Genomic DNA, 23,962 nt, shown 5'->3' with positions numbered 1-23,962 from the left:
TTACCTTCCAGATCCACTTGGTGCCAATAATCTTCCGCTTTGCTGGCCGATCCACTAGCTCCCAAGTGTCATTCTTCATTATGCTGTCATACTCCGCCTGCATAGCAGCCTTCCATGATGGATCTGCAAGTGCTTCTTCTAAGTCAGTTGGCTCCTTTACTTGTCTCATAATCTCAACCATCAAGGCCATGTTGACTATGTGAGCAGAAGCCCTCCTTTGCTCCTCTATTCTCTGAGACCTCCTTGGTCCGTCTGCCTTCTCCTCAACAGATGCAGGCATAGGATTATTGTGGTCATAGAGCTGCTTCACCCAGCGCGGCAATGGCTTTTCCGGTGGGGTGATGTCAGGTTGGTGAACTTTTTCCTCATCATCTGAAGATGATGCTTCCTCCTCCTTAAGGATAGGGATAGCTCTCGGGACAGGTTCATAGTGGACTACTTCTTCGCTTGATGATAAAGTGGAAGACCTTGCCTTCTCCTCCTCCACTGTATGCGGCTCCTCCTTGAACACCACATCACGGCTCGCGATGATCTTCTTTGCCTCTTGGTCATATAACTTGTAAGCCTTCTGCTCATCACTATAACCCAAGAAGATACATTTTCTGCTTTTTGGTTGTAACTTGTTTCTCTTCTCATCTGGAACATGTGCATAACATTCACATCCAAAAATTCTGAAATGTGAAACAGATGGTTTCTTACCAGTGTAAGCCTCATGAGGTGTTTTTCCCTTGAGAGCCTTTGTGTAGCTCCGATTTAGAATGTAGACTGCAGTATTAACAGCTTCAGCCCAAAAATGGTTAGGCAATCCCTTGCCCTTTAGCATGCATCTTGCCATCTCCACAATGGTACGATTCCTGCGTTCCACAACACCATTCTGCTGAGGTGTGTGAGGCGTCGTCAATTGACGCTTGATCCCTTTGCTCTTGCAAAAGCCTTCAAACTCCTTTGAGTTGAACTCACCACCACCATCTGTTCTAAATTTCTTCACACTTTTCCCTGTTTCATTCTCAACAAGTATTAGCCATTCTTTAAACTTACCAAAAGCTTGAGCCTTATCACGAAGGAAGTACACCCACATCTTCCTACTGTAGTCGTCGACAATCAACATAAAATAAGAAGATCCCCCCAAGGCCTGTGTAGGCATCTTACCACACAAGTCAGCATGCACCAACTCTAGAGGAGCATGTGCTCTATTCTTGCTTTCTTGTGGAAATGCCTTTCTCTGTTGCTTGCCCATCATACAAGCTTCACATGGTTCCTTCAATTCAGTTATTGTAGGTAGGTGAGCAACCATACCTTGCTTTTGCATCTCCTTCAATACTGCAAATCCGATGTGTCCAAACCTTTCATGCCAAAGCTTACTTGTGCCCACTCCAGCGGTGGCTGTAAGAGCACTTAGCTCATACAGGTTGTTCCTTCTTTCTCCTTTGCCAACAATTGTGCCAGCACTATCAATAATTTCTGCACCTGTCTTCTTGAACCTCACTTCATGACCAAGATCAGTTATGGCAGCAACTGATAAGAGATTTCTCCTGATTTCGGGAACATACAACACATTTGAAAGCTTTTTGACTTCACCATTTGCAGCAACAAAAGAAATAGTACCTGTGCCCGCAGCAGGGCATTTAGCATCATTTCCAACCGTCACAGTGATGGATTCTTGTAGAGGCTGCATAGAACTGTATAGACCTTTCTTGTTGGTCATGTGACGGGAGGCCCCACTATCCAACACCCAAGAGTCAGTGGTAGATTCTTCTTGCGCCGAGGAGCACACTTCCTCAACGGTCGCCATGAATAATTCCAACTCTGCTTCAGCCGTATTGGCTGTCTCTTTCCCTTTAGTTTTAAGGGTACCATTCTTTTCATCTGCCTTCTTGACACGACAATCTGCAATTGCATGTCCTTTCTTCTTACAGTAGAAGCACTCTCCTTGAAACTTCTTCTTGCCGCCCTTTTTCTTTTTGTCACCATCATTTTTGGTGGAGGAAACACCTTTGCCTTTTGCATTGGCAGAGAATGCAGCATCTCCATTGTTGCTTCCTTCTCGGGCTTTCAGCCTCAACTCCTCCTCCATTAATAATGCACAAAACTCCTCAAAAGTCAAAGCTTGAGGTCTCACCTGAGTATTAAGGGCAGTTACTAGTCCATCAAACTTTTGTGGACAAATCCGAAGACACCTCCGAGCTAGCTCTTCGCTAGTCTTTTGTATCCCAGCGCCAGCCATCTGGTCGCGCAGATTCTTAATCCGAGTGATGAATGCTTCAACCGTCTCTCCTTCAGCAAACTTCTCCGCTGCTAGTTGATTCTCCAAGTTTTGAATCCTTGTTTGGTTTCGTGTTTCATACTGACTCCTTAGTACATTCCAAGCCTCTGACGCTTTGGTTGTATGCTGAATCAGAGTCAAAACACTGTCAGAACAGCTTGTAACTAAGGCACACAATGCATCTGCATTCCTTCGTTTCCAAGCTCGTAGAAGATCTGCATTCGGAGGAATCATCACACTAGGATTTGATGGGTCGGGGGTAGGCTGTGGTTCTGCGTCAGTCCCCAGCACAGTCTCCAGAAGCTCATAAGAATCAAGGATAGTTGTAATTTTGAACTTCCACAAGGTGTAGTTTGTACCATCTAACTTGCCTTCGCTGAAGGTTGGTGGACGAATCCTCAGTGTTTGAATAGCCGGTACAGCAGCACCACCTCCTGCACCGCTTCCTGATGCGCCAGAACTGCTTCCCGGAGTCGACATCGTTTCTCTTTGCTATTGAAGCCTTTGCCTCTTGCACGCTCTCCGATCTCTAGAGCCCCCTGGGCTCTGATACCATGTAAAATATTACACGGCGCAGCGAACAGAATCTGAGAAAGAGATAGAGAGTACACAACAGATAGGAGGAGAATCAGTAAATTCTTTAACTTCAAACAACTGATACAAAGATGGCTCTGTCCACCCGTGCGCTTCCACTGAGTGAAGCTTAGATGGCGATCTAGACAGAAGATAGGTGAAGAGTTTAAGGCTAGCTGGAACAACAACTCTGACTGGGTGAAAGATTAGTGTAAGATGGCTGCGAAGGGGTTTAGCTTTTATAGCCTGCGAAGGTCGTTAGGTCGGCCTATTGACCGACCTACCATATGAGCCTCCACTAGTCGGCCAGGGAATATTCCAGGGAATATTCCCTTTACCATCGGGCCGGGGGCGCTGCCCCCGGACCCCCGCCAGGGGGGCCGCTGGCCCCCCTGGGACCCCCCAGCCAGGGGCCGCTTCCGCGGCCCCCGGACCCCACAATAGGGGCCCCTTTTAACTCCCTTACCACGCAACTCAATGCAATGTGCCTCGAGTTGCTACCAGCTTAACCACTCTGTCTAACCCAAAGATTAGACCCACAACAGTCACCTTTTTGCCATCCGGTCACATAGACCTCATCTGATATACAAGTCAGGACTCAACCAATGTCCGGGCTCACATTTGGCTTCTCCTCATAATGGGGGCCTTACAACTTTGAGCACCATGGATCATTGGTAGCACCTAATGAGGGTGGGGGCATTGATCATATCTAACACTACAAAGAGCGTAGATCAAGATTTTAGCTGACTTGCATGAGTAGCATGAGGCTAGTCCTCCTATTTTATGCTATCCTGATTAGTTTGATAGGATGTGCTGTATATGCCACGGAGATCATATATTGCATGGATTAGAATGAACTATCCATTTTAGGCCAAGAGGGCCAGTTGCTTTAAGTAGTTAATGTCTAATTCTTTAGGCCAAGAGGGCCAATTAGTTTGCAGTGAAATGCTTTATTTCATTAGGCCAAGAGGGCGAGGTGTCTGTTTAGTACGGGCGTAGTTAATGGTTTCTTGTTTTAGTCCTATGCTAGCTAGGTTCAAAGAAGCGCTTGGAAGGAGCCTTTGTCCCGTGGAAGCTTCTCGTGGCCCTTTCCAAGTGATATCTCTCCTTTACAAGTGCCTGCTCATTCATGTTATATGTATCTGTCTACTTGTTGGGGACCGGCAATCGAGGCATGAAGTCCCAGGTTTAGACTCTGTATGTTTGAGGGAGGTCTGAGTAGTCCTTGCCTCCTGCAAGGACTACTCAGACATTGTCAGGCATTGAAAGACCTGTTTTCGATGGGAGGTCTGAGTAGTCCTTGCCTCTTGCAAGGCATTGTCAGACATTGAAAGACCTATTTTCGATGGGAGTTCTAGTGATCCTGTTCTGTTGACCTGCTAGGCGGCCATTCTAGGAGTTTCTGTTAGTTGTGAGGTAGTTAGAGAAGCCTACTAAAATATTGATGGAAAGAGACAAAACTCTAAAGATCTGAAAGACAATATATGAATATACGGAGGTGTGTAAAAAGGGGTTTTAACCCCCTATAAAAATAGAAAAGGAAAGAAAGGAAAAACCTTGAGCTGTTGTTTATCGCCTTGCGAAGGCCTGGTAGATTCTTGGGGATGAGACAAGCTCGGGGCTGATGCCTTGCCCTTCCTTGGGGTGACATCTTGCCATAAAAATAAAGAAAAGAAGGTTGGAGTGAAAATAAAAGTGAGCGTTAGAAAAGGATTAAGTGTCGCCCCGCGAGGGCTTGGTAGGTTCTTGGGTACCGATACAGGACCTGAGGCCGATGCCCTGTTCTCCTTGGGTCACTACACTCAGCTTCTTCCTTTTTGCACGCCCGAGTATGGAAAATGAGATGTTAAAAGAGTAATGCGCTAAAAGAAAATATTTCTTGATCAGGCTATAGGAGTCCTCGCCTAGTAGGAGCTCCTGGTTGAGTTGTCCTTAGTTAGGTAGGTAGTTTAGACCACCACTTAGGGCGACCTCTTTGATAGTTCTTTTTAGCTTTGCTGTGTTGGAGTAGTTGGTTAGTGACTAGCTTCGGGCCTTCTATCAGATTATGTTGGGCCTACTCCTCGTGGATTTCATGCCTTGGTTTTGTCAGGGGGTAGGGTATGAGTTGTGCTTTGATGTGTATCTTTTTTGTATCAATTTGATGCTTTCTGTGGTTATTTTTTGTGTAGATCTATTTGTGGGATTCGACGGGCTGAGTTGCCCTATCCCATGGTTGTCAATGTGACAGATGATTTTTGACGCCAAGAAGTGCTTAAAAATAGCCAAAAATCACAAATATCATGGGAAAAATAGACTTCTTCGAAGGCGGCGGTGGCAATCAGTACGATTTTAAACGGCAAGTCTCTAAAGCGCTAGTGCTTATTTTCATGGAAATCAAATGGTGGAGGATGGCCGACCTGGAGTTTACCTAGATGTAAAATGGCGTCAGGAATCCAACGCAAGTCTCGGATCTCCATTCCGAGGTCGTTTGATCCCCCATTTAATCCCCACAAGGTTCGGGGTTGTGAAGCAGCTACTGGATCTAGAAGCCGGAAAGAGCGCAACGGGGCCTAGCTTTGTAGATTTCGATGCCATGGAACCACTCGTCTAGACGGATCTCGAATCCGATGTCGTTTGCCCCTCCAAAAGCGGAAAAGCCACTTGCCAGAAGTGTGAATGCAAAATGCATGAACTAGATAATTGGGGATTAAACCTTAAAACTCTAATTAAAGAGCCAAAATACTCATGAAATGAAACGATGGGGGGGGGGGGGGGGGGGGGGGAAGCGTCAGTTTTTTGCACCCCATTCCCCCCCCCCCCTTCATCATGATTTTCTGACCGACTGAGACAGGAGGAATGCTCCTGGCCTTGAGATGCTTCTATCCTTCGCCCTCCATCACCACAAACGGATCGAGGAATGATGCACTGAGTCAAGAGAACAAAAACCAGTCTTTCTCTCTCCTCCCTCTCTCTCCTGCATAGAGGCAATTCATGTGCAAGAAATCAAGAAGAAGAGGGGCTGAAGAATGCTTGTTCGGTTGTGATCTGATTGCTTCAAGATGAAGAGGAGGCTGAGGAAAGAGGTTCAGAACTGAAGAATGGTTGTTGGTCGGTTCGTGGGCTACTCAGAATAATTATTAAAAAACCCGCAACACACAAGACATGCGATATGCTTCAATTTTACAAAGAAATTTGATTGTTTTTGTTGTTTCATGGTCCAAATGTTGTTCATATGCGATAAATTTTTGTTTAAACCTTGGTTCCATCATGTTTGAGGGCTGTGACTACAGAATTGCAGAACCCGTGATGATTTAGAGCTGCCATTAATTCTTTAAAATCCACAAAATGTCATTTTTAATGGAAATTGGTGGTTTTTTTCGGTTTTGAGTTGGAGAAAAGGGGTGAAAATGGGATAAAATCAGAGAAAATGTTAAGTTTCAGTCAAAATAATAAGCCAATAAAAATAAATCAGAAATTACCTATTTTTCATGAATAAAAAATAGTAAAAAAGAGAGGAAATTGGGGTTTTCGCGCTCAAAAAATGTGAAAAAAAAAAGATTTATGTGTGTGAATGTTTGGTGAGGTTAAAGCATGAGGTTAAGCCTCAGTTTGGCCTTGTCCTTTGTGTTATAGTACGTGTTTACTGTTTTTTTACATACAAAAATGACACAAAACAACCATTTACACCTATGCACCATAGCAACACCTAAACAATGAAGGGGGGATACAATTTGTGCGATGATCTAATTGCTGAAAAGATACAAATTCTGATTTTCCTCTTTGTGCATAGCATTTAAGGATTGTTTGATAATTAAATATAGGCGACTAGTAGCACGGAAGTTTCGGTGCTAGTCCCTAAAGTAGCGCAGCACGTAACGCTGAGTTAAAATTCATGAAAGGGCTATTTTCTGCACCTCACATGGCTGGTTTTTTAATCATAAAATGGTTGTGCACAATTGTCATACACCTTGCATCAAGCATGCCATGTGGTATCTCTTGGAGTGCATTGCAATTGTTTGATAAACTTTGACCAACGCTGAGAGGACAGGAAACCTAAGCTGTAGGTTTAGACGGGTGCTTTTGTTGGGGAAAGTTTTGTGAGGCAAATCAAAATCTCCTGGAACACTCAATTATGAAAGAGTGAAGTTTGTGCGAATGTTATATGTGTTAGCAACGCATCTTGGGGCCAATCCCCGAGATGTAGGAGAGTCGCAGTGAAGCCGCGGCAATTAGCCAAGAGGTGCTTCCCTATGTGTGTATTACGAGGCATTATGCCTATATGTTATGGGATCTCTCTCTGAGGAGAAGGGAAGGTGAACATTGGACTAGATATTGGATACAAACATAATATCGTCATAAGCATTTAGTGCAAAGTGAGTTTTAGATGCTCCTGGCCTGCGAGGCCGTGTGGTGTGGTTGTTTGTCGTATGCATGAGGTTTAGCTAGTGCCATAGCCAATGCCGGCCCATTTTATGTCCCATCAAAATGGGCGGTCATGGTGTACACGGGTAGGCCCATAGGCCTTTTACCCCAACATCTTGCTAATGTGGAATGCATTCTAGACTTTAGGATCATTGGGTTTGCAGGGCGACTTGGTTATCAAGTACTACTAGGCAGGCCATGGATCTTTCAAGTAGACTGTCAAGTTGATATACATGCTGGTCGATTGATCTTTGGTAGAGGTGCTAGACGTGTAGTAGTAGATGCCTATCATGTATCTCCTCAAAGTGAGAGAATTTTTTTATCCTCATCAGAGTTAGACACATTAGATGCTCCATATGTAGTGAGACATCATCAAGTGATGAATCTAATGAGGGGTCCACTACAGAGGATATCTACCAAGTAACTTTGAATGAGCTAATAGAGGCTTAGGAGAGGATAAGAGATGCAGATGTAATTGAGTTAGACCTTGGGACGATGAATGATTCACGGCCAATCAAATTAGGGTCTATGCTTAGTTTGGAAGAAAGGAATATCTATGTGTCCTTGATTTAGGAATTCTATGACATCTTTGCTTGGAGTTATGATGAGCTAAGAGGCATTCCTCCTAGCATGGCTGTTCATACCATTTTCCTAAAGGAAGGTAGCATCCTGTCATGCCAGAAAAAGTAAGGCATATGTCTTATGGATTAAGGGATGGGCTATTCAAAGAATTGACAACACTCTGAAAAGCTGGCATGATATTTCCGAACAACACACAAAGTGGTGTTCACCAAATGTTATTAGGAAGAAGAAGAATAATATATATTAACTCTCAAATGAATAAGGTGGAACATCGAGAAACTCTAAAGCAGAGGACAAGGCCAAGGAAAAAGTGAAACGGAAGACAAAGGCGTGCGAATAAAAATATGAAAACACAAGAAGTGCAAAAAAGTCCTAAATCAAGGAGAAAGACACACAAGTCAATGCTTTTGTAAAAAAGTGCAAGGTGCACCATGATTGATTTTAAGAGTGCCAGGCTCCCATCCCTAGTGCAAATTGTAAAGGTAGATGGGCGGTAGGAAGGAAGCTAGGAAGATAGGAGGACAATGAAAAAAAGGGCCTAGGCTATGACCGGCCATGTAAAAAGGGGATAACTATCCAAATGGGATTTAGGACTTTGTATGTAAAATTCAAAAGATGAATGAGAGCTCATTCTTTGGTGTGTGGCAAAGTGGACTCTTCTTCTTCTCTCCTTCTCTTCTATTGCTTGCTTGTGAGTGCTTGAGGGAGGGAGTGAGCTTGTGAGAGCGAGGGATCTTGGAGATGAAGCTCTCCACCATCTCCTCTCTTCTTCTTCTCTTCTCTTCTCTTCTCTTGTCTCGTGCGTGGCTATGGAGGATGGAGCTTGGAGGAAGAGGCTTGACAATTCTTGAGATGCATCATGAATTGTGGAGCTATTGAAGTGCTTGAGAGAGGAAGCAACTCAATTGGGCATCAAGATAAGCTCACTACACTCGTAGAGAGAGATAGCGCATCAGCTATGTGAGAGGTAGCCACTAGTGCTCACTTGAAACGCTTGAACAATGAGCAGTCTCTGGGTCTTAACTGTTGAGCTCGTGCTTGTCTCTATATTTTGGTTCCATTGCCGGGACCAACGGATTCAAGCTTGAGTGCTTGCACACTTTTAGATTGAGCATCAAAGTAAGGATTTCATCCCCAAACCGAAGCTTGAGGTAGATTGGAGATTTAGGCGTGTTAATTGTTAGAAACAAGTAAGTATTTTGGGTTTTGGATGTGTGGATGAGTAGACTAAAGAAGTATGAATGCTATTTGGTGATTTTTTGATTGCATTAGGTAGGATAGGATTCAAACAGTGTGAGTACACAGTAGGGTTTTATTGTTGTATAACAGGCTGAAACACGGAAAAGAATGGCAAAAAATGAAACCTTGGATTAAATACTGGTGAGAGGAGCAAGATTAAGTCAAATGCAGACCTTGGCAAGGCAATAAGAGGCCAAGAGTGGCAAGGAAGACCTCATTTTTCATTAGAGAGAGAGAGAGAGAGAGAGAGAGAGAGAGAGAGAGAGAGAGAGAGAGAGAGAGAGAGAGAGAGAGAGAGAGAGAGAGAGAGAGAGAGAGAGAGAGAGAGAGAGAGAGAGAGAGAGAGAGAGAGCTACTGATCACAATGTTTACACGTTGATTACATGCACATTGATTTTGGTGTTTTTGATCGATTCAGGTGCGTAGGGATCTTCTTTACACACCAACGATGTGATTTGGAAAGAATGATAGGGGGCCCTGACGAGGGCTAGGAGAAATCAACCACAAAACATCGTGTTGCACCATCGAAGTCGTAGTCGGCAGACCAACAACGTGTCTTGGTGTGATTCTCGGAGTCGGATAGTCAAACCGTCCGCTCGGAAAAATCAGACCATTCAACTACTAGGAGTCGGACCACTAGCAATCCAGTCAGACACACTTGGCAGTCGGACCAACTCCTTTTATCCCGACCAAACCAATAGTCTGGTTGGACACCTGCTCGTTCGTCCAATCGGATGACCTTCTCCAGTCGGAACACTAGCCCGTTGGACCAAAAATTGCAATCGGACCATGTAAATAGTCTGACAACCTTTCGGATCGTCTGACTTTGAGAGTCCGACCACCTAGAATCGGACCCGACCGCTCAATTTTGGGAATTGAACTAGTTGGGAAGAAGACAAAAGAACTAGGAGTAGGACTACCCCTAGGGTAGGACCTATTGGGACACATTCCCAAACACCTCAGGAAACCCACCCTGACTCGCCAAAGCCAAGAACTAGAGGAAACCGTGACTATGCCACTTAGAGGTAGACTCTAAGAGCCTGGTCGTATAGCCAATAGGCTTTTAGCCCAAGGATTGACCTCTGGATTGTGACCCAGCTTTGATAGAGCATAGAGGGAGCAGCATAGTTTTTGTACTACCCTCAAGAGCGACCAGAGACCGTGCGTAGAGTCGTACTAGGTTGTAAACACGAAGGGGAGATAGCTGGAATTGCACGATCATTCCATCGATGCACCCCACACAGTAATTTCTTCCACAAAAGTGCACTGGAAGAGGACAGAAAGCTCAATTTTGCACTGTGCACAACGAAACACCCAACATTGAGTGTACATAAGTTGAGGACTGCTTTCAATAACAAGGAATGCAATCAAACTTAATAACTCAAAGAACACACCAATAGGAGGAGACTCCATAACATAGTCGGAGGCTTTGGAGCTCCATCAATAGGACCTTTGAAAACGGCGATGGGACCAAAAGGACAACAAGATTGAGGGCAAAGAGCTACCAGAGTTGCTAGGACTGATTGACAACCTCATGGATCAGGAAGCATGAATGATGTTAGGAACAAATGCAAACTAGGGAGAGGACTAGTTGGACCTGGGTTAATTCCCAGTTGCTCGCAGTCCAAGACATGGTAACAAATACGACATGCTAACCAGGATAGTAGTCCACAGTAGGCCACTAGAGGAGGTAGTGGCAAGCCTGGAGGAAGAGAGGAAAGCGGTTAGGAGAGCACTATAGAGGATAGCTACCTACAACCACGAGTAGAGAACTAGGAAGCTATAACAAGAAATAGATGTGCACTAGGCTCGAGGCATGCTAGCCTTTGCTAGCAAAAATAAGGTAGGACCAACCGTGGAGGAAGAGAGAGCACTAGAGGTAGACCTCACACTGAGCGAGCTTGTGACCAAGTGCCTCATCGACAACACGGTTGCTGAATAGTGCAGCAGCATCATTAGCAACCTCGCTACTTTGAGGCCTAGGAATTACTCAGGGGGCAAAGAGCCAATCAAAAATCCCTACGATAGCTAAGTAGCTAGACAAGTACCAGCCTAGTAGTGACTCTTACAGTTTTGTTGAGCAGTTTGAGCAAGTTTGTGAGGCCAATGGTCTCACGGACGTGGCACAATGCTCCCAAGCTTTCAGACTCTGCTTAGGCGATAAGGGTAGGACATGGTACACCAGCTTAGAACCAGCAGAGCGGGCAAAATTTTCTCGACTAAAAGATCTCTTCAGTAAGAGATTCTCAGAAGTAGGATGCTCTCATAACCTCATAGTTTGACTAATGAATGTTAGTCAAAGGGATGAGGAGGACATAAGGGAATACGTCACTCATGTACATGGCCTCTTCAAGATAATCCCCACGAATGAGTGACCAAACGAAAGAGCAGTCTCCACCATGTTCATGAATGGAATTCGCAGTGAGGAGTTGTACAAGGCTTTGGCATGTAACTCTAGCCTCTAGCAAGACGTACTAGTAGCAAGGGTCTTTGATGAAGCAATTAGGGTGGATGACTAGCTGTGAGAGAAAGGGGCTCTCAAAATTCAAACCGCGATAACTCCAGTCAGAGGATCTCAGAGGGGACCACTGCCTCTAGCAAGGAATCAACTCCTAACATGCAGGACATGGGAAAGAGTATAGACCAATGCCAAGAGCTAGTCGAGGTGAGGATGGAGTTAGCACGACTACATGAATTGTTGAGGAAACCATCATGACCACATCTCCAATGCATGCATGCATTGTGGTGGCAACCACCTCCCGACGGAGTGCCAGGGTCCTAGGTCTAGGCCTTGCACAAATTGTGGTAGATTCAGTCACGATGCCATGCACTATAGGTTGCCTAGGAGATTTCCCTATATTCAGTAGTATAACCTGTCGTACTTGGGGAACATGCCACAAAATTTTCTTAGAAGAGGATCCCAGCTAGCACTTCCAGCACCAAATGATGCAAAGCCCATCATCCCTAAGATAGAGATCAACCTGGCATACCTTGGTCACCAAGACCCTATGTGACCCATCCACTGAGCGATGCTCTAGTCCATTACATGGAGGAGCCTAACGAAGACGAAGCCTATGTAAGCCCTTACATGTTGTATAACAAAGAGGGAAACCCAGGCTTGATGGACTATTGATCGGTATCAATGATGGCATTAGGTAGAGATAGGGGAAGGGGATTCACAGGGCTGACCCAAGATCCAGTCTCATGTTGGACTTGTGGTCACTTGGACCACATATCATCACACTGTCCAAAGAGAGAACAACTAAATAAGGAAAAAACTGACCTTAGATGTTTCCAGTGTGGCATCACTCACCTCTTCACTAATTGTCCTAGATAGAAGCCATCCCCTAACTTGGCAAATGTGCCCTCAGTGCCCTTGGGGCTGTTCGGAGTCAAGACATTTGACAACAAGGACATACCCATCCCATTGAATGTCATGACCAGAGCATAGACAAAGCAGGCAGGAATATCAATATCAGGGCCCAACAATGTAGATGTGCCTCAATAGGAAAAAGGATCCGATGGACAAGGAGGAAAAGGACAGAAGTAAAGGTCACTCTTAGGACTGAGGGTGTGACAATGCTAGTGATTGGCAAGAAGCTCACGGATGTAGAGGTAGAAACTACTGCTCCAAAGATGGCATAGAAAGGGAGTGCCAAGGTAGGGGAGTATTCCCATCCTAGGTGTGGCGACTCAAGGAATAGCCAAAGTCAAGGAGTGGGTAAACAAAGCCCAAGAACACCTTAAGGATGCTGAATATATTTTAGAGGACAAGATCGAGGACCTCTTTAGTGTAAGCACACTAGTCTCATCTACATGACCAAGGTCAAGAGATGCACCCATGCCATAGGTGACACCACCCAAGCCAAGTTTAGAAGCCACAGGCCGGTCGGTTAGTCAAGACCTGTGGCCAAGGAGCACAAACCTAGGAGAGAGGCAAGCAACCGGCAACCTCCTTGCGACACTAGTAACCACCCCAGTGACCCTAAGTTTAGGAGACCTCCTCAGACATCACCCCACTCTATGGTAGGAATTGAAACATTGGGTGGAAGAACTGGTGGAGCATGTTGCCACTAACTTGCAGGATCATGATGCCCAGCTTGACACTGCACTCAGTGCCAAAGTCACTACACGTTAATGCCTTTTGGGAAGGCATTGAAACACACATAGTCTTGCCTATCCTAACCCTAGGAGACGTCCCATGAAAAGGAATCGTAGATATCTGGGCGGGAGTGATTGTGTTGAGCCATACTGTGCTCTAGGGTTGGGGAAACCCGCCTGTCAAAACTGCTAGGTTCAACTTCACTCTAGCTAACGGAATGAAAGTAAGGCCATTTGGAGTCTTAAAAAATTGGCCAATGAAGATTCGGGTGTCCATTTCTATGTGAACTTCATTGTCATGAAGGGAGTGGACTATGACATTCTGCTAGAATGACCCTAGATGAGGAACGGTTGAGTCATTGAAGACTGGGGCAATGGTCTAATGTTCCTAGGGAACTGAATGGAAGCGGTAAAGGTTGAGATGGACACTTGGAAGACAACCCCTATCAACCTGGATGCCATCTCTACCATGCTCAGGGGTGACATACCAATAAGGAAGTCTCATGGACCCTTGACCAAATACGTTTGTTGTTCTGATGAAGAGTGAGAATGGATGCATGTACTAGCAACCATTGATCTCCCATTCTCAGAAAAGGAGGAGACGTATGAACATGCTACAAAACTCACAACTGTCTCAAGGAGGGAGCCTTAGCACCACTTTGTATGATGGCCAGGAGCTCAAGTAGCCAACCTAGACCCATCCCTTCCCATGTTCCTAGCAACAAGCTAGAACTACATGAGATCCTCGAGTATCTAGCGAGCAGGTTGACAAGAAATCCCGCTGCTAATCTCAAGCCCCTCAGAGACCTCCTAAACACTCCTAAGTGGAGATGGACTAAGGTACATGACTTGAACTTAATATACAATTGGGCCTTAGTTACCGGAAAAGGATAGGCTAGAGATGAGAGTCTAGAGGATGACAATCGAACAGGAGGAGCTGATTCTAATGATGAGTACGAGGACTGCTACTCTAGTAGTGGGGAGGAGGTAGACACCTTAGAATATGACACTGAAGGAAGGGTAGACACCTTAGAATACGACACGGAGGGAGACTGGGGAGGAGGTAGACACCTTAGAATACGACACTGAAGGAAGGGTGATAGAACAGCTCAAAGTTGACCCCAATCCCCCAAAAAGGGAGTACTCATGGGATCGATAGGGGAGTCATGAGGATGGAATGTGATCACTCCTGGATAGATCATGTGGGAGCGATCGATTACGAAAAAGCAGGGATAGCCCAATCACCCCAACAACATCCTTGCTTAGGACAGATGCATCCACTGAGGTGTCTTACTGAGGGAAGCTTCTTCCTCTAACGAGGATTGCAAGTTTAATTATGAATCAGAGGTGAGCACAAAGAGTGACCCAGAGATACCCCGACCACCTAAGACCAAACGCACCAAGGGGGCCAAGCTAATCCACCTGAGGCATCAGAAATTGAAGGAAAAAAGGAGAGAACAGGTGAAGAAGGAGGAGGCGGAACTATAGAAGAAACCACAAGACCTACCGGAACGCTTTATGAAGTTTAAGAAGGGTGACAGAGTAGTGTTCCTATTGAGAGCAAAGAGATAAGGATAGACAAGTGAGGCAATCAAGGGACCCACCAAGGCCAAGGAAGTCAATTTGGCAGAGAAAGGTGAGAAGCCTCGATCGGTGTTTATAGCTGATGCCCTGACCAAGGAGGAAGAGGGCAGTCTCGTTACGCTCGTGTAAGAGTATGTGGATGCATTTGCCTACTAGTCCTTAGATGAGCTCAAAGGCATGGATCCTAGAGTGGCGACACATAACATACCAATGGCCCTTGATGTGGTGCAAGTGAAACAACAACCATACCATATGAATCCAAAACATGCCCAAGCTGTCAGGGAGGAAATCGATAAGTTAATGAGGGCAGGATTCATCTATGAAATAGAGGATATGGACTGGTTATCACCAATTGTGATAGTCATGAAGAAGAATGGGAAGATACGGGTGTGCATGAATTATAAGAAGGTTAATGCTACGACAAAATACCCCATTATCCATTACCATACACAGAGCACATGCATGAAAGGGTAGTAGGCAAAGAGGCCTACAAATTTCTGGACGGCTTCTTAGGATACAACCAGGTGCAAGTACACCCCGATGATAGGCACAAGATTGTATTTGCTCTACTAAGTGGGGTGTTTTCACTTACATCGTAATGCCCTTTGGATTTGTGAACACACCTGCAACCTTTCAACGGCTAATGTGCATCATCTTCAAAGATATGCTTATACGAGAACTAGAGGTGTTTGTAGATGACATATGCGTGCATTCTAGTTGGGCAGAACACTTGGAGAAGCTGCGAGCAGTCTTTAACGTTGTAGACTTTACAACCTGTCATTGAACCCCTTGAAATTCCAGTTCTGGGTCAAGCATGGATGCATCTTAGGGCCCATGGTGTCCAAGAATGACATAGCAACTAAGGTCAAGGTCATTGTCTACTTGCCACCACCAAAAGAGTATAAGGGAGTGTTTCTTCGATCACACAGGATACTATCAACGCTTTGCATTGAATTACACATTGATTGAAAGACCATTGTATAAGCTACTGATCATATTCAAGTGGAATGATGAGTGCCAGCGAGCATATGAGGAGTTGAAGAAGGCTCTTACAACTACACCCATCTTATGCACCCCAAACAAGGACATCACCTTCCATGTGCATATAGACGCGTCTAAGTGTGCTATTGGAGCTGTCTTGTGCTAGCCAAGGGAGCATAATTTGGATTACCCCATGATTTTTTCGAGTAGACAACTCACCGACACGGAGATGAACTACTCCACCACAAAAAGGGAAGGGCTAGCCATGGTGTTTACTGTAAAGAAGTTCCGACACTACCTCCTAGCCACACCTTTCACCTTCTTCGTAGAACATCAAGCATTGCTCTATCTTGTAAATAAGCCATGCGCTACTGGATGCATCACTAGATGACTACTCCTCCTTCTAGAATTTGATTTCTCTGTGGTTGTACGCAAGGGCAAGAAACACTACATGGCTGATCACATGTCCCAAATACCTAAAGGAGAAGTTGCTGGGCAGGGCATAGCTGACGATTTGCCAAATGCTCACTTTTCAGCTTATCTGGCAAGAAAGATTAAAGCTGATCTAGTGCTGTACTAGGTAGACGATGTAGTCTACGTGCTAGAGCACCGTCTGCTGCCCGATAGACCTATCGAGAAGACCAGGCTTCAATGACTTGTTCTGAGAATCCAACCTTACTAGTTGTTGATGGTGTGGCTAGTCAACTCTATAGGCTAGGGCAAGATGTGTTGCTACGGTGGTGTGTGTGCGAGCACGAAGAAATGCACGATGTATTGAGCAAAGTGCATGGAGGGATTGTTGGAGGGCACTTCACCGGGGATATGACTGCCCGCAAGGTGCTGTAGTCTCAGTTATGGTGACCCACCCTATTTCGTGATGCTGCTAAGTTCGTAAAACATTGCGGCAAGTGCCAAAGGACTAAAGTCCTTGCCTGAAAGGATAAGATGGAGTTAACCCCTATCATTGCATGGAAATCCTTTGAGAAATGGGGAGTTGACTTCATCGGACCCATCATCCCCGTAGCGCAGTATTCACAGGCTAGATACATCATAGTAGCAACAACTAACTATCTTATGAAATGGGCTGAGGCACGAGCCACTAGGAAGAATGAAGCTAGGACCATGATGAAGTTCTTATGGGAGCAAGTCATCTCATGATTTGGTTGCCCTATTGAACTCGTAAGAAACCAAGGCATGCACTTCATCAATGAGGTGATTGCCCACCTGCTCTCAACCTTCTTAGTCATCCATAGGAAATACTCACCCTGCTACCTTTAAGCTAATGGCCAAGCAGAATACACAAACAAAATCTTAGTCACCGTCCTTACAAAGGTGGTTTCTACCTCGCAAAGTGATTGGGACAAAAAACTTTGTTGAGATTTAGATAATCACACCTACTAATAGCCTCTTTGTATGGAGCTTTAGGGCTAAGGACATGTAGGCTTACCTATCCCATATGCACAGTGGAGCCTATTGCAGTTTACTACTTTTCTATAAAGCATTGCACTTGCTTCCTTTTCTTAATGCAATAATAGTACTCTTTTCTTTTCAATAAAGTGTTAGTGTCATTGTCCACATACACAAGATTGTGTTTATGAGTTCAAGTCTCAATCTTGAAACCTAATTCACTTGTGTAATAGTTGTCTACATTGTCATGTCATCATGAGTTGTGTCTTTATCTTCCATCCTCCATAGCTACCGCCTTTGTCATGCTCTAGATCCCACATCATTAACATGGTATCAGAGCTCAGGTGAGCATGGATTAGCTCTCCTCTACTCTCTCTCAGCTCATCTTAACCTTAGGTCAACTCAAGTCCAGCTCATGGTTCCATTTCTCACCTTCATCTCTACTTGACCTTCCTTGGTAGCCATAGCCAGCCTGCACCCTGTCTGTTTCAATCTCTTGGATCTCTCTCCACAAGTCACATCTCACTGCAATTCCTTCTAGAAAAATGTTCCTCAACTTCTAGAGCTCCTCCCTAGCACCTCACACCTAAGCATTGCACACCCTGGAGCTCAACATTGAAAATTTTCTCAATCTCTGCCCTGTGTCTGCCATAGCCAAACTGGAACTGCAGTACTTGGAGCCTCCATATCTTCCTCTACAGTCCTTATCTCCTCACACTTTCCTTTGAGAATATCCTCTACATTCCTAAGAGCAACTGCCCAGCACAAAAAACGTCAACATTGTGCGTCGTATGGCTCACCATTGCTGATCTCCCCAAACTAGCATAGTTTTTCACAGCTGCCTAAACGACCTGCTGTAGCTCGGGATAGGGGTAGCCATTGAAGGGGATTTTATGGGGCTTTAGTAGACGACATAGTGCGCCAAATCTAGCTAAGAGGGCTCTTAAAAATTTTACTCATACGGGTTGCTATAGTGGAAAAACCAGTCGGGTCCAGGAACCCTAAACTCAGGAAGCCATAGCTTTGAGCTTCAAGCTCAAAAATCCATCAGTTTCTCTCTCCTCAGGACTCAAACAAAGCTCTCGCCACTCTGATTTGATCAACCTTCCCATCAAATCATCAAGAAGGGGAGATCTTGAACATTTGGAAGAATTAAAGACGAAGCCACCATAGCCACTTTAGTTCAAGCTTCTTCCTTCACTTCAAGCTCTTGCTTCTTCTTAATCAACTAAAGCATTTGTTACTCAGATCTATTGTCCCAACATCAAATCAAGGAGGGGAAGAACCTGGAAAGATCGACAAAGGATCGAAGACCCGAACAGGAAGATTCGAGCTCAACATCAAGTCAGACATAGTGTGTTTTTCACACTACCATTACTTGTGTCTCTTGACACATTGTAATCTGCTCTTTCACTTGTAAAATCTGAGAATCTTGGAACTGATTTGCTGCTGTCCAGCTCTGCAACATGGGAAAAGACTCATTGACAGCTCGGTTCAAGGGAGTTGGGTTTCACACCTAGCAAACCCGCATCAAGCTCATCTTGATGAAGAAGGGTCTTTGGGCTATCACGAATGGCAAAAAGAAGAAACCTCGGGATGCGGACCTTGGAGCTACTTGGCAAGAGAATGATGACAAAGCCCAGGCCATTATCAAACTGGAGCTAGACGATAGCTATATCCACCATGTGGATAACTGTGAGACCTCATAGGATACATGGAAGAGACTTGACACTTTGTTCAGTGCACAGTCTAAATCATCAAAGTATGGTCTCCTGATTGAGTTTTTCAGGCTTGAAATGAAGTCCAGCACATCACTTGCCACACATCTAAATTACATGGAAGGACTTCTAACCCAACTTGCAGGAATCAACAATAAAATGGAAGAAGATGTTTGCATTGGCGCTCTACTTAAGAGTTTGCCTCCTGAATATAATAATGTATCAACAACCTTAATCAACATGCCAAATCCTGAACTTGTTGATATCCAGGCATCACTATTAGAAGAGGAAAAGAAGCTAAAAACTAAGGAAGAACCAAGTACCTCTAGAGATAAGCATGTATTATATGTTGGCAACAGGTACAAAGGCAAGAATGATCAGCTCTTCTGTGACTTCTGCAAAAGGATTGGACACACCAATAAGTTCTGCCACGCAAGAAAGAGGTCCCAAAAGGTCTATCTAGTTGCAGTCAAAGAAGAAGAAGAAAATGGAGCAAAGGAAGAAGAAGAAGAAGAAGACCACTAGGAGAAGGAAAAATCTCATCAGTCCGTCTATTCAGATAGAATTTTTTAGCCTTATATTTCCTAGCCCTAATGTCTCAAACATAAGCTTTGTAAACTCCCCATGTAACTTGGCATTACAGTCCCTGTACACTTTGTGAGGCCCCTGTTACAGCCTTTGGATGTCCACCATCTTTTGGTGCCCACACTTAGCTTTTTTCTGCGATAGCCTCTAGTGTCTACCATATTTGTGGTGTGCCCACACTTTGCAGGTGGTTCTCATTACAACCTCTACACACTTTGTGCCTTTCTGGTTGTGATTGAGGAGGGGTGTTGAGATTCAGACAATCACACCTACTAATAGCCTCTTTGTATGGAGCTTTAGGGCTAAGGACATGTAGGCTTACCTATCCCATATGCACAGTGGAGCCTATTGCAGTTTACTACTTTTCTATAAAGAATTGTACTTGCTTCCTTTTCTTAACGCAATGATAGTGCTCTTTTCTTTTCAATAAAGTGTCAGTCTCATTGTCCACATACACAAGATTGTGTTTATGAGTTCAAGTCTCAATCTTGAAAACCTAATTCACTTGTGTAACAGTTGTCTACATTGTCATGTCATCATGAGTTGTGTCTTTATCTTCTATCCTCCATATAGCTACCGCCTTTGTCATGCTCTAGATCCCGCATCATTAACAAACTTATGGTAGCATTATGGGCTTATCATTCGGCTTATAAAATGGCTATGGGACAGATGCCCTTTAGGATGACTTATGGGGCTGGGGCAATTTTGCCATTAGAATTCTTTGTCTCTAGCCTGAGGATAGCAGCACAGTAGAGATGGGAGGGGAGGGAAGCTTGGACCAACCACCTCATGGAATTGGAAATACTCACTAAGACTCGGCTCCTAGCTACCCATGCCCTAATTTTTGAGAAAGCACGATGAAAGATGTGGTTCGACAAGCATGTCAAACAACACAACTTTGAGTAGGAAGACCTTGTTTTGCTCTACTCGGTAAAGGGCCATGAGCAAAAAATGAAATTTCGAGGGTTGGGCCCTTTTTGAGTGCGCACCATTAGTAGGATGGGCAATGTGGAACTTGAAACCCTTGAAGGTGGGGCATAGGCTTCTTTAACGACAGTCGCATAACGAAGTACTATCCTCTTGCACACTCACTGCATGAGCCACCCATGCTAGAAGCCCCTGTCAATGTCCATGCAGCCACCATCACCAAACTAGAGGATGAGGATGAAGAGGTAGTAGCACTAGCATACCTACGCATCACAGTCATCGCTCGGTGCACACATACTTTTGATGTCTTGATTGACAAGGGAGCTGACTGTAATGTCTTGACTCACATGCATTGGACCCTCATTGGTTAGCCATAGTTACAGCCCACCAACTCTAAACTTAGCCCATTCAGGGGATAGTCACATGCACTCCTAGGGAAATGCAAGATTGCACTCTCTATCGAGTTTGAGAGCCTATACGTCATCTTCTATATATTGCCAAACACAAAGGGTGCGTGTCAACAATCGTTATTAGGATGCACCTTTAAGAAATAGGCACAATGCACTGTAGATTATGATCTACAGAGTATTCACCTAGCCATTGGCAATGTTTGAATCATGACAGCTTTTAACAAGGGTAGAGAGGCTCCACCCAAGCCCACCATGCCGCTGATAGAACTACCTAGGACCAAGCCTAGGGTGGAGGGTTGTGAGCAACCACAACCCACCTAGACTACAAAACTGTTGCCAACTAAGGCCATCCCCAAAGCCCTAGAGCCTGTGCTTAGATGGGTGCCGAAGCACAAAAAATGACCTCCCCATAGCTAGTAAACATTGCCCCCGCACAACTCACAACCATCATTCAAACCCTAAACAACTGACCTGACACTATCGACCTAGGCGCAGAGTCAAGCCGCAGTGGATCCCCAAAGATCTATTGCAAGCTCAAGGATACTACAAAGGAAACACCTGGATATGAATGACTAAGAAGAAACGTGCTAGAAGCATGGTCCAACCATGCCCATCATGTGCTCCCCCATCTCCAGGAAGCCATGCTCCTACTAATGTAGTCAACACTTAGAAAACCCGAGCAACCAAGACTATAGAACCTGCAATGGCTACGGTCAAATAACCCCAACCAACCTATCAAAACCACACAAACATGTGATACCTCGGAATCATCTAAGGTTGGAGAGCTTGGCACCCCAGTGGGCTGCACATGAGGGGGGCAAAGCACCATCCGTGCCCTTGATGCCTCCCTAAGTACCCCAAAGCAGCACTAGTCCCACTGACTAGGCTAAGGAACTACTTGTAGACATACCACTGTCACGTCATTCCACCCCAACCACCAACAAACCTTAGGTCTTTCTATGAGCGACGTTCATTTCTATCAATCGGCAAGGACCTTGCGGAGAATACGGGAGATAACTTGGTAACTTGCATTAAGCTCTTGGATACCACCTTCACCACATTCACTAGGAACTATGAAAGACTTGACCTTAGATTGCTTGATGAACCCCTTGCCATCGAGGCTCGTTCCTTATCCTGCACTTGGGAAGAATATGAGTTTATAACTGTAACATCCCCCAAAGTCTCAAAGGAGTTGATCAATAATGGTAAAATCTCAAAAGAGCACGCATTCATAAGATGATTAATAACATCCTACTGCAAGCCCCAAAGGCCTGTTTCAACTGTTGAGATTGAGGAACTTACTTATCTCGTTGACTCTAACTCCTCATTCTTCCTACAAAAATGGGGTAACCTATGTCTCCAATGGGAGAAACAGGGTTGCCAAATAATGACTAATGTTGAGCAGCGACGTGCCATCAAAACAACTGAGTATGACCCGACTTACATAGCACCAACCTCATTTAGGATCTTGGCCACCACTTGATCCAAACACCTGGACGACCCTTGATGATGGGACCTAAAATGGGCCGGAAGGCACTAATTGGACCTCATGCTCTCAACAGATAACCCCACCACACGCCTTCGCGGACCAAGAGCATCTATCGAGGGATACACTATCCTAAACACTAATCATTGCTCGTTTATAGTCTGTAATCCAATGGATATTCCCTTTCCCCATCTCCTCAGAGGGAGATTATACATATATCAGTATTAAATGCCACATATCACAGACACAAGGGCAACCCACCAGCTGATTGCCGTGGCCCTTCTGCAGCTCTCCTACATCTTGGGGATTGGGCCCTCGATGCGCTGCTTCCACATATAGACACATTCGAAACAAACTCCCCTCTTAGTGCCAATATATTTAACGTTCTAGGAATGCACTGATTCTCACTTATCCATCCCCTTTTACCCACCGTCTAGACCTACAGTCGGGTTGCTCACTCTCTCTATGTGAGTCAAGTCCTAAAGAAACCAAGTGCTATGCATCCAGGAGCTTGTAATTGATACCATTTAACGATGCTTAATGCAAATGTGTATATGATTAAGTACTCAAACAATCGAAAAACAGCCTCGTGCATTGTGCAAATCCATTCTTTTCATGCTTCCATACACTAACACCTAATTGTTGTAATGAGAGAAGACATTGAGCCTTACACTCATGCTGTACTTTCCTTTATTTAACTTAACGTCATCCTATATGAATAATGCAACAAATACATTAGATTTTATAACATATTTCAATGCTCAAACTCCCCTCTCTCCCTACTGTTTAAGGTTTTGCTTCGTTGCATAGGTAAATGGGTAATTTCATGTGTAATTATACACCACAGACACATCCATAATTTTCCATAATTTTTCTCATCCGTTTCTTATTTTTTTCCATTTTAAAGAGCATTTTTTTTCATTTTTTCGTATTTTTTCTTATTTTTCTTATTTTTATCATTAAAAATGGAAGAAAATTATCATTATTTCAGAGATGTGACTCTTGAGTTCTTAAAAAGTAACCATGTAGATTTTATTGGTGTTTTGTTTCATGCTTATCCGATTTTAAGCCCAAAAATTCCATTTTTACTCTAAAAACCATGCTTTTCGAGTTTTTTCATTTATTTTTCACATTTTAAGTGCATATTTTCTAATTTTTTTATTATGAAAGGCTAAAACCAACAACAAACAACATGTCCATCAATTTTCAGCCCATATGAACATTGCTAACCTCATAAAATGTGAAAAAAGAGCCATTTTCTTTGTAAAAATGTCATTACTGTGTATTTTTCATTATTTCGGATTTTGAAACTTGTTGGGGGTCTGCAAATCAGGGCCTGTTTGATGCTCAGCCCATTTTCACATTGCAATCTTCAGCCCACCTTCGATTGGGAAGCAATCCGGTACCATGCCGGATGAGCATTCATCCAACCGGGCTTCATTCTTCTTCACACGCAGGAACTGCCTCTTGTAGGAGAGAGCGAGGAGAGAGAAAGACTGAAATCTGATCTCTTGAACCAGACAGCCATTTGAGGAGCGGACTGGAGCGATGGAGGGTGAAGATCAAGAGTATATCAGGCATGTAATCGGTTGGGGGGTTGTTTACAGCCGCCATATCCCACATCAATCATTGGAGAGGATGGTGCCTTCTTCCCTAGATCACGCCGAAAAAAATGCCCTCCCCCCCCTCCAAATTCATTTTT

Source organism: Lygodium microphyllum, chromosome 15 (assembly GCF_053477565.2).
Source record: "Lygodium microphyllum isolate KBCC chromosome 15, Lygodium_microphyllum_v1.1.10, whole genome shotgun sequence".
Taxonomy (NCBI): Eukaryota; Viridiplantae; Streptophyta; class Polypodiopsida; order Schizaeales; family Lygodiaceae; genus Lygodium; species Lygodium microphyllum.
Note: the sequence above shows the minus strand (reverse complement) of the source record.